The sequence below is a fragment of the Gordionus sp. m RMFG-2023 genome, chromosome 1 (genome assembly GCF_954871325.1).
Source record: "Gordionus sp. m RMFG-2023 chromosome 1, tfGorSpeb1-WG-v2, whole genome shotgun sequence".
Lineage (NCBI taxonomy): Eukaryota > Metazoa > Nematomorpha > Gordioida > Chordodea > Parachordodidae > Gordionus > Gordionus sp. m RMFG-2023.
Genome location: NC_088775.1, coordinates 79,098,945 through 79,113,095, shown reverse-complemented (window position 1 = coordinate 79,113,095; position 14,151 = coordinate 79,098,945).

Here is a 14,151-nt window from a genome sequence, read left to right as displayed (position 1 = left end):
AAAATATTGGCAACAATCAACAAAGCCTTCCCATGAATTGTATCAAATGATCTCAAATCACGTCCACAAAACATAGTAAGCACCTTTTTGCACTCTTTTTTCAATTTTGTACAACTTTTGAGTTTTTTCGGATCAGTACCAAAAAGACTATCAATTGTTAATTGTGTCGTTTTACTCTCTGCTGTTATACTTGTATTTGTATATACACATTTATGTCTTTTAAGTTGATTTGTGCCTAAAATAATTTAATAAGATCATATTTTATGTATAAATATCTAACCTGTTGTTATTGAATTATATACATAAATAAATTTGCATATAATACAAATGACATAATTAAGCTTTTCTTTATTTTCATCATATATAAATGAAAATTTCTTCCATACATCAGATTTTTCATTAAGATTCTTCCTTACTTCATACTCTTGTCTTAATCTTTTCACCAATTCTTTTTAATTTTGCATCCATTGAGATAATTTTTTTAATATGGCTGTGTCTAAAACTAAAAAAAATATTTAAAATGACTTTAATCAATTAGATTGAAATAAACAGAGTTGGGCAGTACTGCGAATACTTGTATCTAAGATACATGATACAAGATCCCTTTATATCTTGTACTTAGTATATTTTGACATTTTTAATAAGATACTAATATCTGTATCTAAGATCCTTAATTCTGAAAAGAATCTTGTATCTGTTTGATACAAGATTCTTTTTAATATTCATGTTTTAAATTTTACATATCACAGTATACATCTTATTTTCTTTGAGAATCTTGTATTAATTTCCTAATTTTTTTCTGCCATATTTTAAAATATTGACAACCAAAATTAACTGGAAAATTTACAACTCATATTAAGGTAGTTAGATTAAAAAATAATAATATTAAAACGAAATAAGTAAAGATTATATTTTATATATAAATGTAACTTAGAATATCATTACCAATTTTATATAATATTTTTTAATTTCTAGGATGATTAACATTTATGGTAGTGAAATTTATATTATAGAAATAAGTTCCCCTGAATCAAATCCAAATCTTAAATTTTATATGGAAATTTTTTAAAACAAATGTTAAAAAAGACAATGTATAGGCTAGATAAATAATAAATAATGAATAAAACTTATCTTTAGTACATAAAATATGTCTTATCTTGTAATACACGGGAAACACACAATTTAGTGATAAAATAGTTTGGTATCCGGTTGTTAGATTTATAAATTAATAATGACATGACATGTTAATATGATTGACATTTTAATCCTAAAATGTGATAAATATTAAATAATATGATTTTATAATTAATATTATAAATTATACTGACTATTTAAGATATTAATATTATTATTTATTTTCGGGTCGGGCTACGGACAGCCCGTGCAGTTCTCTACTACTAATATCCGTAAACTTTTATAAATAAAAAATTGATTTCTTAATTACATTTGGTTCAAAGATGGGTGATGAAAAATCAATATAAAATATCGGATCGGGTTTTAACCAATATCAGATCGGATCGGTTAAAAATATGTGGATCGGCACAGTCCTAGTTTAATTACGCTATTTTTTAATTTTAGAGTAATTAGCATATTTGAGTGAATATTTTGATGTAATTTATTAATTATAATATAAAACCTTATGATTTTGGTGTATATAAGCATATGTTGCTTTAAATTATTAAGAACATCAATAGCTGATTTATAGGGTTTAAACAGTTATTAAACCCTAAAGATGATTAAAACTTAAATCACTTTGGGATCTTCATATTTGATGAAAATTTCTTAAGGCTCATGATGGAGAGTTATACCACCCCTCCCCCCCCCCACCCTACCCAAAAAAACGATATACCCAAAAAACAAAAGTTTTTCTAGAAAATAATTTGAATTTAAAATCAGTACCTTCAACTTACTTTTCAATAGTTTCGAAAATAATTATATAAATGCTTATAAAGTATTCCTTTAACTTATTGGTAAGATATATTTTATTTAGTAGGGTGATTTTTTCTATTATGTAATAGTGAGAGGATTCGCACCCATACTCCTTTCACATACTTTCGACTCGCTTTTGTTATAAATTTGGCTATTTATGTAATAATACTACCTTAAAAAACTTTAATCATGCCCAAATAAGACACTTAGGAAGTAAGTAAGCCCATTTCAATTTAATTTAATTTTCTCAATTTTTAAATATAAATTTTTATAATCTATAATTTTTGTATAACCATGATTTAAAACGCTTCGCATAATGTTTGGTCTATAAATATAAGCCAACGAGGAAAATCTTTGAAAGTAGTCGGATTAGATTTTATTTCCAAGAGCATCATAGTTAATGTAAAATTTTATTATATCTATAGACCTTTCTCTGAATCAAATCCAGTCTGTTTATGACTAGGGCTATGCTGATATTAGATATAGGATCGGTACTAATATTTAGCATCCATTTTTTATTGTTTATGGTTATTTTTTGATTCTCTATTTATAATTATAATATTTTATAAATAATTTAATAATCATACATTAATGAAAGGAATTAAAATACACTTTATTTATTGTAATGTTTAAAAAAATAATTTAAAATTTACACTATTTTTTGTTATTTATCTGCAAAAACAAAAGGATTTTAAAATATCTAACGAGACATTCAGCTAGTGTTATTAAACCGCTAGATTTAGCCAATTTTTAAAAACTTTTACTTTAAGATTTTGGCCAAAAGTAAATTATTAAAGCTTATTAATTTTGCCCATATATGGCTCAAAAGTTTGGATTCTATTAGCGAAATTTCTAGATTTTGGTAATATTTCGCAAAAATCCTATTTACTCTTTTTAAAAATCGGCTAAATGGAGCTGTTTAATAACATTACATTCACCCAATAAACATTCCAAATATTTTATGTGAGATTATTTATTTTTGGAAAATATAATACATTTAATCATTAGTGATAGTTGGATTTAGAAAATATTGATATTTTTATGACTTTGATACAAAGATAGATGTTATAAATATCGTCTTTTTTTATTAATATCGGATCATCGGTACCGCTCTATTTATAACTATGCACTGCATTGTGGTATAAGTTACTTATTAAAAAAATATTTAATTTTGACTTATTAATAACTATAGTTTCAAATGTTTAAAATCATTAATATCAAAGAAGGGTCTTTTTTTCATTTCTAACCATGACTTAAAAGATCTTAAAGATAGTTGCCCCTATCTGGCTAAGAACGGAAACATAAAAAAATGTTGCAATGGATTTTAAATTTTATTGCTATAAGGCCAGCACACCTTCCCTAAAGCGTCACCATTTTGAAATCAAATTTATGAAACATTATATTTAAACCACAGATATCATAGAACATTATTTGTAGAAATGGAATCACTATTAATGGTTGTGGTACGATGTTAAAAATTAGTTTTCATGGAACAAAGCTGGGTATGGGATTTTAGAAGTAGAGTCCTGCACGGAGCTGTTATGGGCAAAACGGTTAAATAAGAGAATTTTGAAATATTAAAGTCTAAAATATATAAGATATTTTTGAGCAAAAGGAACATTAATCTATAATTGGTGCGTTATATGGAATAAAAATTTTATAAATAATAGCAGAGGTGAATATATATTGAAATGTACAATGTGCCTAAAATGGTAATACTCAAAATATGCTATTTTTGATAATTTATTTACATTCCCTTATTGTTATTGATTAATGTATACTTAAAAATAATAAATGTCAAAATTATTAATATTTTGTTCAGTAAAATTGTGATCAAATTTATTTTAACAAGCCCTGGTGCTTGGCTATTTTACGCTGGCTACGGAGTAAAATGGCACACTTCACATAATTAACCATGGCTCCTAAAGTATTATAGGTATAGAGCTATATTCTTTTTTTAACAGAGGGAATGGGCTATATAAAAATTTATAATTTGTTTTATTTTTCCCTCTAAGATTTCTATGGTAAAATGCAAATACCAATTGTTTTACCCCGATTTCCCCTACTTATTTATCTTACGAGAATTCGCATATATTTACAAAATAACTTGTATGCAAATTTATACATCATATACTGTAACTTTAATACATCATACAAATTTCCCAACCCCCCCCCCCTTCTCTGCCTAGGAAACTTATTCCCTTGCAAATTTAAAAATTTCTTGAAGCATTCTAATACCCATTATCTCTTTTATGTAGACATTATCTAATCTTACATAAAAAAAGTGATTGAAGTAATCTGATATATCTCGGGTCACCTAAGCCATGGTAGTCTGAATGGAAGACATAGATAGACTTTTCTTTATCTGCTATATCTCAATTTCGAACTATAAAATCCAATAATGGGAGGAGATATTGAGTCATCCGATAAGCGATATAAAAGAAAAAATTCAAAGATGACTCAAAAATTTAGTCACAGCTTTTTAGTATAGAAAGGTGATGCTTTGAGTATAGAAAGGTGATGCTTTGAGTATAGAAAGGTGATACTCATAATCTACATTATTAGATGATGCCATTCTCCCTTAGGTATTCATGAATATTTTCGGCACGTCCTATAGACACATTGCATAATTCTAAGCTTTAAAAATTATAAAATTTTGTAACGGATCTGTTGATAAAAATTATTTCCCCAAGTTGTCTACCCCTGTCCAAAATCATTTCGCCTGGTTCGGTTCACGATGAGTCGGTCTCTAATCTACATATTGACTAGTTATATAATTTCCTCAACTCTTCTTTTGTGATGCCAAATTATTGAATAAATGTGTTAATAATATGCCACATAACATAGGTGTAGTCAAGGTTTTCCTGTTATCGTAGATACCATTTTAAGCTTAAAATAATTTTTTACAATAATGACTAATTAAAAATCATTTATATAAAAAAAGTCAAAAAAAAATTATTTAAAAAATGTAACATAGCCAAAAGTCATTTAAAAATCTCCATGAGAAAAATACCCCCCCCCCCCCCTTAGTAAAATCTTGGCCACGCCTATGCCTCAGAAAAATTTTAAAATAATAATAAATCAGTGTTTTAATTTAAAATTGTTCTTCATAAGATGTTAATTGAATTTTACAAGATATATAGTCCTCTTTCTTATAATGATTTTCATGAAACCATAAATTTAATAGAAACTCCTAAAATCGATAAATATTGTAAATTTTTAGGTTATATTCTGAAATCTCAAAACTCGAAAAATGCGAAAAGTAGGTTATAACATGATTTAAAATTTTCAAGCCGCGTTTATAGGGCATTAGTAATTTATTTCCTTTATAATATTTATAAATTAAATTATACCTAATTAGATGATTAATTTTTATTTTTACAACATGATTTTATTTGTATAAATAAGAATAATATATAATAAGTGTAATATAAATGTAATTGTAAATTGAATTTAAATTGAATATAATATTAACTTTTCGTTTGTAAATTACATATTATACAAACGTCAATAGATTCAATAATAATAAACACTTTAGTAACAATTTGTTAAACAGTGACACTCATGTATTTTATCTTAACTTTAAAAAATTGTTTTTTTTACATCCTTAAGCTATTTATGGCGTAACTTAAAATATTTCAAATGTAATAAGAATTGTTTCTTTCTTTTTGTTAAAAACAACTTTTATATTTTAAAAAATCAATTTGCTTATAAACTAATATTAAATTTTATATTTTATATTGTATAAATCAATTTACTTAAAAAAACGAATGTTCAATTTTATATTTTAACTTTAAAAAGATCAATTTATTATAAACGACATTTAAATTAAATTGTCAATATATATAGGAAACTATTTTGAGTTATGTAATAATTATATTTTTTAAATTTAAATATCAATAAATTGACTTAAAAATTATATTCTTGAAGTCTGCACCATTAGAAATCTTTAGAAATTTCATGGTGGCAGCGTATCCTAAATTAAAATTTTCTAAAATATTAAATATAAATTAACTTCTTAAAATTTTTATAAAATCCAATACTATAAAATAGAAAAATTCAAGGTAATTGTAAATTATAAATTATGAAACAGACCTCAAATAATAACGTTAATATTAATATTGAATTTCCAACATACACAGGTAATGGCGATGTTTTTCTAAGTCGTTTCGAAGACATATTCAACGATGCTCAGATCTCTGATATCGAAAAAGCAGGATCCTTCACAAGAAGACTACCAGACGAAGAATACATTAAGCTCAAATCGATATGTTCACCTACCGATTTCATCAATCTATCGCTATTGATTGAAAAATTTAGGTTATTACACCCGAGGAAATCTACAAGTTCGAAATTGTTATTATTCAATGCAGCTGTACAAGGTAAAAGTGAAAGTTACATCAATTGGGTAAGTAGATTATGTATTTTACAAAATGAATGTTCGTTAAGCGATAGTAGAGTCATTGAAAAGGTAAAAATTTTATCAAATAGCAGAAGTATCAGGCAGAAAATTACGTTGAAAGAGAATATTACGTTAGCAGAAGTTTTTAGTTTAAGAGATGATTTTGAGGAGACAGAATTAAAAGAAAATATAATCGCTAAAGTTGAAAACATTTCTTTAAGTGAAAAGACTGAAGAAGAGTAAAACATTTGGAAAGACAAAGAGGCATGAAAGTTGAAGAAAACAAACAGGTGGTCAGATACGACGATAGACATAATCCACGATCGAATAACGATAACAGACAACTATGGACTACGAGAAACAACAACTTTCAAAGAAATAATTATCAGGGAAATAATTACAACCCTAGACATCAGAACTATAATGCGGGTAACTACAATAACGTTAGGGCAAATTACCCAGGATTATACAATAATTCTTCGAGATATGATAATAGAGCTAGTTATAATAAAAATGACTATAATGATAATAGATTTAATAATGATTATAATTACAGATATAACAGACATTATAACGATTCAAGATGTATTCAAAGATATAACGATAATCATAATATTGGAAATCGAGGAACAAATCAAATGTGCGATTGTAAATATCATAACAACGACAATAATCAATCACGATATACAAATAAAGTAAACACTGTAAATATAGAAGAGATAAAAGAAGATGATAATGACAAACTAGAAAGAAAAGAATATAATTTATACAGTTTAGACATAAACAACATGGATGCCGATAATAATTACACAGCTAACGATGCTTATAAGGTCACGGTATATTTGAACGACATGCCTATTTTGATGCAGATTGATACCGGATCAAGGTATAGTATCCTACCGATGTATGTTGCAAAAGAGATTGGTATCAAAATATTAAATAAATCAGACACAAAATTAACTGGTTATGATGGGAGAACAATAAAGGTGTTAGGAACTGTCCAAGTAAAGGCGAAGTTCGAAGACAAAACCCAAACATTAGATGCTTATGTTGTCCAGAGTGACATGGTTCCACTTTTGGGTAGGACCTGGATAGCAGTCTTTAGAAATATACTAGATAGATTTGTAAACTTAGTCGAAGAAGATTATAACAATACTATTCAAGAACTGATCAAACAATGCGAGTCAAAACTTAGCAAGAAACCAATACTACGCAATTATGTCAAACTACATCTAAAACAAGGTGCTACACCGAAAATCATACCTCCCAGGCGTGTACCTTATTCAAGAATTGACTTGGTTACAAAAGAACTACAGAAGTGGATAAGCGACAAAATAATCGAACCTGTTGAAGAGGTAAGATGGGCCAGTCCTCTCACTCCTGTTGTCAAGAGCGATGGTTCACTTCGGCTATGTGCTGAATTCAAGAATACTATTAATCCTGCGTTAGAGGATTTCAAGTACCCAATTTCACGCATCAATGATCTTATAGCAAAGTTATCGAAAGGCAAGAAATTTACAAAGATCGACTTTAAAAATGCATTTCTTCAAGTTCCAATACACAAAGAATCAAGAGATTTTCTCACTATTTCAACTCATAAAGGCTATTTCAGGTTTACAAGACTTCCGTTTGGATTAAAAACTTCGTCAGCAATATTTCAACAAACTATGGACAATATTTTCGGGAACATGAAAGACGTCGTGTTTTATATTGATGACTTATTGATTACTGGGGAGGACGATGAAACTCACGGGAACTTCATAAAAATGGTATTTGACAAAATATCAAAGTATGGGCTTACACCAAACTTCACAAAAAGTATATTTTTGAAGAAAAAACTACAGTTTCTAGGTCACGATATAGATTACAATGGAATCCATCCGAACGCAGATAAAATAAAGGCTATTTTTAATATGCCGGAACCTAAGACAAAAGAAGAGTTGGCAACTTTTTTGGGGATGGCGAGCTATTATCGAAAATTTTTGTGCAATTTTGCTGACATCGCCGATCCCTTATACAAATAGTAAATAAAGACAAGTGGTCATGGGATAGTACACATCAAGAAAGCTTTGATTACCTAAAAAAACTCATAAGCACTCCGCCTACGTTAAATTTTTATAACCCGGATCTACCAGTGGGCATTGCAACTGATGCTTCAAAGAAAGGTTTAGGCGCAGTCTTATATCATATTGAGGGTGATGGCAAAGAAAAACCCATCGCTTTCGCGTCAAGAGCACTATTGAAATCAGAGTTAAATTATACCAATATCGAAAGAGAAGCTTTGTCGGTAATTTACGCGGTTAAAAAATTCCAGGAGTATTTAATAGGCTCAAGATTTGTAATAATTACCGACCACAAGCCACTCGTGTATATATTTACGAAGGGACTCAAGGACAATTCTTCCATATCAATGCGACTCCAAAAATGGAACTTGGCTATGGGAGCGCATGACTTTACGATAGTTCACAGACCCGGGAAACGAAATATTGTACCAGACTGTTTGTCCAGATTACCACTAATGAATACAGAAGAGATGGTACAAAAGTTAGATGACGAAATAATTGATGACAATTTTTGGGACACTCCAATAAATTTTTAAAGAATAGTTAAAGAAACTAATATTGATCAAGAACTAATGGAAGTAATCAACGATATAAGGAATCATGAGCAGATAAAGAACAAAACGTATAAAAATATGGTATTGGAATTGAGTTTAATCAAAGGTTGCCTTTTTAAAGAGAATAGGATCATAATACCGAAAGGTATGAGAAAAGAGATTTTGCAAGAGTTGCATAATGGGCATCTCGGTGCTGGAAAAACAAAATCATTAGCGAGAGAGTATCTGTGGTGGCCTGGTTTAAATGCAGAAATAGATCAGGAGGTAAAGAATTGCGATGCTTGCAATAAATACGCAGACAATCCTCATAATATTCAAAACCCATGGGAAACAGCAACGAAAGTATTCGAGCGCGTACACATAGACTTTGCAGAGTTCAAAGATAATAATTTTATGGTATGTGTTGACGCCTTCAGCAAATTCCCTATTATTAGGAGAATGAGAAACACAACTACGGAATCAACGATTAAAGAATTGATGAAAATAATAAGTTTATTTGGTATACCTAATAGAATAGTCAGTGATAATGGAACTAACTTTACCAGTAAATTATTTAAGAAATTTTGCGAAGATCACGAAATCGAACACTTACTCACCGCACCTCACCACCAACAGTCCAATGGCCAATGTGAGCGTATGATTAGATCAATGAAAATGAATATGAAAAGGAATATGGAAAATAATAATAAAATAGACGTAGACATAGCTCTAGAAAAGTTTCTTTTTAATTATCGTAATACACCCAACGCAACGACCAACAAAATACCAAGCGAAGTAATGTTCTCCAGAATGATTAGGACAAAATGGGAGTTGATAAAACCGAGGGATGAAAGAGATCATATACTAAATCGCAAGATATCAATAGATAGGGATATAGAAATAGGAGACAGCATATGGTATAAAACTTTTAAGGATAATAATTGGGAAAAAGGTACAATAATGCGCAAAAACGGAAATTTGTTGTATGAGATAGATACTGGGAACAAAATTATAAAAAGACACTTGAACCAAATAAAAAAAAGATCAACTAATGTTGAACCTTCTTCTAATGGTGCAACAGTTTTTAAAGCGAATGTTAATAATAATGCATCACCTTATACATTGAATTTTAGAAGGGGAGGTGATGAACCAAGAAACCAAAATGTACAAGTGAATGATCAGGTTCGCAACGTTCAAAGACCAGTTAGAAATAGTGTGTTGCCTAGAAAATTTGAAAATTTTATAATGAATTAAATTTGATAATAAATTTTTTTCCTCTTCCATATATTAAAACAAAATTAGTTTTTTTTTGTGTGTGGAACTAAATTGATAAAACGTACAACAAAAAAAGATCAACGAAAGGGTTAACGAGCAAGAATGACAAACGACAAAAATTATAGACAGAGGGCAAATAAGAAATAAAAAAAAAAGTGTGAAATGTTAAACAGTGACACTCATGTATTTTATCTTAACTTTAAAAAATTGTTTTTTTTTTACATCCTTAAGCTATTTATGGCGTAACTTAAAATATTTCAAATGTAATAAGAATTGTTTCTTTCTTTTTGTTAAAAACAACTTTTATATTTTAAAAAATCAATTTGCTTATAAACTAATATTAAATTTTATATTTTATATTATATAAATCAATTTACTTAAAAAAACGAATGTTCAATTTTATATTTTAACTTTAAAAAGATCAATTTATTATAAACGACATTTAAATTAAATTGTCAATATATATAGGAAACTATTTTGAGTTATGTAATAATTATATTTTTTAAATTTAAATATCAATAAATTGACTTAAAAATTATATTCTTGAAGTCTGCACCATTAGAAATCTTTAGAAATTTTACAATTTTATTCCTAATAATAATTATAGACCTAGTATCAAACCTAACTCTATTCAAAAGAAAGTGATATGCTTTCGTTGCGATAAGGCAAACCACATAGCGAAAGATTGTAGAACCCATGCCATACAAATGATTCTGCCACGGACACCTCGCCTGTCATTTTCAAATAAAGCAACCATCGATGCGAAGATAAATGGGTTGCAGCTAGCTACGGAGTTTGATACCGGCGCCGCGTGTAGTGTGATTGATGAGGTCACCTAGAATCGTATTGGCAGACCACAACTATCACCGGCTTATAAATTAGTGGGATATAGTCATATCCAAATCGAAGTACTAGGTAAATGTACCGTAGAAGTCAAAGTAAAAAATCTTTCGAAATTTTTACTTATTTGGGTAGTTAAAGGGGAGAACTCCCTTATTTTTGGGATGCCTTTCATTAGAGAATTTGATATAAAACTACCGGAAGAAGTTCGTATTAATAAAATAAATATGAATGTTCCCTCTTTAAATACGATTGCTTCAAAATTCCCTCAAGTTTTTAAAAAAAAATTAGGTGAAATCAAACTGCAAAAGGCAGTCATCCGAATAGAACCGAACACGTTACCGATTGCATTACCAGCAAGAAGAGTTCCTTTTCCGTTGCGTCGAACCATTGAAGCTGAGTTGGACAGACTTTTAGACGAAGGCGTTATCGAGAAGGTGGATCCAACAATAACTCCAATCACTTGGGCTACGCCAACGGTTAATATCTTAAAGAAATCCGGTGCCGTACGGATATGCGGAGATTTTCGTTTAATAATCAACAAATATCTAGCGATCGATAACGATTTACTACCAACTTTCGTCGACCTAACATATAAAATCGCGGGTGGGAAAATATTTTCAACAATAGATTCAAGTGATGCATTTTTACAATTCGGAGTTAGTCCAGAATGTAGGGACCTTTTAGTAATTTCGACACATGTCGGTTATTACCGATACCAAAGAATTCCATTTGGTTTGACTAGCGCTCCAATAATATTCCAACGCTTTATAAAAAACCTATTAAAGGGAATTTCTATGGTTAGTGTATTTTTAGACGACATAATTATTGCAGGTGAGAATAATTCCGATCACATAGTTAATTTGGAAGAAGTATTAAGAAGATTTGAGAAGGCTGGACTGACCACGACGACCGATAAAATTAAAATCGGAGAAAAGTCACTCACTTATTTAGGTCATGTTATTGACAGTTTCGGAATTCACCCTACAGAAGATAAGATTAGCGCTATAAAAATTTTTAAAACACCTTCCAATGTTAAAGAACTACGTTCATTTCTTGGAATAGTGAATTATCATGAGGCATTTATTAAAAATTTGCATTCTATTTGTGCGACTTTACACCGACTAACGAGTAAAAATGTTGGTTAGTTTTGGTCAGCTAAAGAAAATGAAATATTTACTAAAGTTAAAAATATATTGTCAAAAGAAGATACAATAATTCCTTATTCAACCGATATCCCTGTCGTGATTTCTTGTGACGCTTCCGAAGATGGTCTAGGAGCTGTTATTGCACACCGATTTCTTACTGGCCAGGAGAAACCGATTGCTTACGCATCGAGGACACTTTCGGCGGCTGAAAAGAATTATGCCACAATTGATCGGGAGGCTTCGGCGATCATGTTCGCTATCGAGAAGTTTCATCAATATATTTTTGGAAGACATTTTATCTTGGTTACTGATCATAAACCATTACAATATATTTTAGGTGATAAAAGAGATCTTAACAAAATAACAAATAACCGTTTAATACGGTGGGCGACGAAGCTATTAAATTATGATTATGAGATAATATATAGACCAGGTAATCAAAATAAATGTGCCGATGCTCATTCCCGTTTGGGGGTAGAGAAAGCAAAAACCAATGATGTTAGAAAAAAATTCGAAGAAGAAATCAGAGGATTAAAAATTAATTTAATAGAAGACTTATCTTTCACTCGCAGTAAAGTCGTAAGTGAAACGAGCAATGATATAAACCTAAAAGAGATTATTAAATTAATAAAAAATCATTGGTATATTGATAATATAAATAATTATTCGGAGATTGTAAAAAAATATATTTCGATTAAAGATAATATTTCGTTCGAAGAAGGATTATTATTTTATAATGATAGAATTATTATTCCAGATATTTTAAAAAAAGGAGGTTTTATATGTGATTCATCGTGATAACGTAGTGGGGGTTTCGAAACTCTTTTTTCAAGAGTTGTATTCTCATGTTCTGCCTTTTCCACTTCTTTATCAACGTAACGGGTATTTCCTTCTCTTGTGTATGTGCATCCCTCAATTGATCTGCATGCTTGTTTTTAACGATCCCCTCTGATTCCACATCGTACAATATTTCGCTTTTTCGTTGTAACACTTTTCCTTCATGCCACCCTGCTGTCCTTTCGTTTGCTATCCAAACTTTTTGCTGCTCTTCAAACGAGGTTCAACACTTCTATCTTTGTAGTACTTTTGTTTCCATAGAGCGTTTTCCGTCCTTTCTCTCGTTGATAATTTCCACTGATCTAATGTCGTCCTAAGCGACCTTCCAAACATCATCTCGGCAGGAGATTTACCAGTAGTTGCATTGGGAGTATTACGGTGAGTAATTAAAACATTCGCTAAATTTAACTGGTCCGGAGTCCCACATCTCCTTCCTAGAAACGCGTCTTTTTCGTCCGTATATATCGTTCAGCCAAACCATTCGATTTGGGGCTATAAGGCCGATCTAAAATGTTTTATATTGTTTTTAAAAAGAAACGTTTTGAATTCAGATCCAGTAAACTGAGTACCGTTATCTGAGACAATGTAGCGAGGTAACCCAAATCTAGCGAAATAATTACGCAGATTATTTATTACACTCGCCGAATTAATATGTGTTAAAATTGCAACTTCAACGGACATCCTGGGATAGTGGGGATAAAATCATTGTGTAGATATTACGTTTTTTGGACAAATCTCGATCCTGATGTTGAAGACTTTGTTAAATGTTGTAAGAGTTGTCAAGAAGGAAGGCCGGGAGCTAAAGAAGTGCCATTATACAATTGGAACATTCCTACCCGACCTTGGGAACGATTACACATTGATTTGACAGGCCCCGTATCTGGAAAATATTGGTTAATTTGCGTAGACGCTTTTACCAAATGGGTTGAAGTTGCAATTTTAACACATATTAATTCGGCGAGTGTAATAAATAATCTGCGTAATTATTTCGCTAGATTTGGGTTACCTCGCTACATTGTCTCAGATAACGGTACTCAGTTTACTGGATCTGAATTCAAAACGTTTCTTTTTAAAAACAATATAAAACATTTTAGATCGGCCCCTTATAGCCCCAAATCGAATGG